This window comes from Acanthisitta chloris, unplaced genomic scaffold (assembly GCF_000695815.1).
Source record: "Acanthisitta chloris isolate BGI_N310 unplaced genomic scaffold, ASM69581v1 scaffold24873, whole genome shotgun sequence".
NCBI lineage: Eukaryota > Metazoa > Chordata > Aves > Passeriformes > Acanthisittidae > Acanthisitta > Acanthisitta chloris.
In genome coordinates, this window is record NW_008663794.1 from 24,541 (window position 1) to 25,383 (window position 843).

Genomic DNA, 843 nt, shown 5'->3' on the forward strand with positions numbered 1-843 from the left:
GACTGGCATTCACCAACAAAAGCACAACAACACATAGAACACAGTCATAAAATCAACTGGGTTGGAAGAGACTTCCAAGATCATCAAGTCCAACCCTACCGTGGTCACTAGACCATGGCACTAAGTGCCACATCCAGTCTCAGCTGGATGGTGAATCCAACAGGGATGGTGAATCCAACAGGAATCAGGGATGGTGAATCCAACACCTCCCTGGGCAGCACATTCCAATGCCTGAGCACTCTCTCTGTAAAAAATCTCTTCCTAATACCCAACCTAACCCTCCCCTGGCAGAGCTTGAGTCTGTGCTCTCTTGTCCTGCTGCTGGTTGCCTGGGAGAAGAGACCAACCCCCACCTGACTCCAACCTCCTGTCAGGGAGTTGCAGAGGATGATAAGGTCTCCCCTGAGCCTCCTCTTCTCCAGGCTGAACACCCCCAGCTCCCTCAGCCTCTCCTCATGGCACTTGTGCTCCAGTCCCTTCACCAGCCTCATTGCTCTTCTCTGCACCTGCTCCAGCCCCTCAATGTACCTCTTGACCTGAGAGGCCCAGAGCTGAGCACAGGATTCAAGGTGTGGCCTCACCAGCACCTAGTGCAGGGAAAGAATCACCTCCCTGGTCCTGCTGACCACACTGTTCCTGACAAAGGCCAGGTTGCCATGTCACCATTTAAGTCATCTCTCTCTTGACTGATCATTTAACCTCAGTTCTTGGACATTAAATGAAGCACACTGACACTACTTGCCATTTTCAGAAAGAAATAATTATTCTGAAAATAAAATTAACTGTTGGTCCTGCATTTGTTGGAAGGAGGATTGTTCCACTGATTTGTGGAGGGGGATTTCA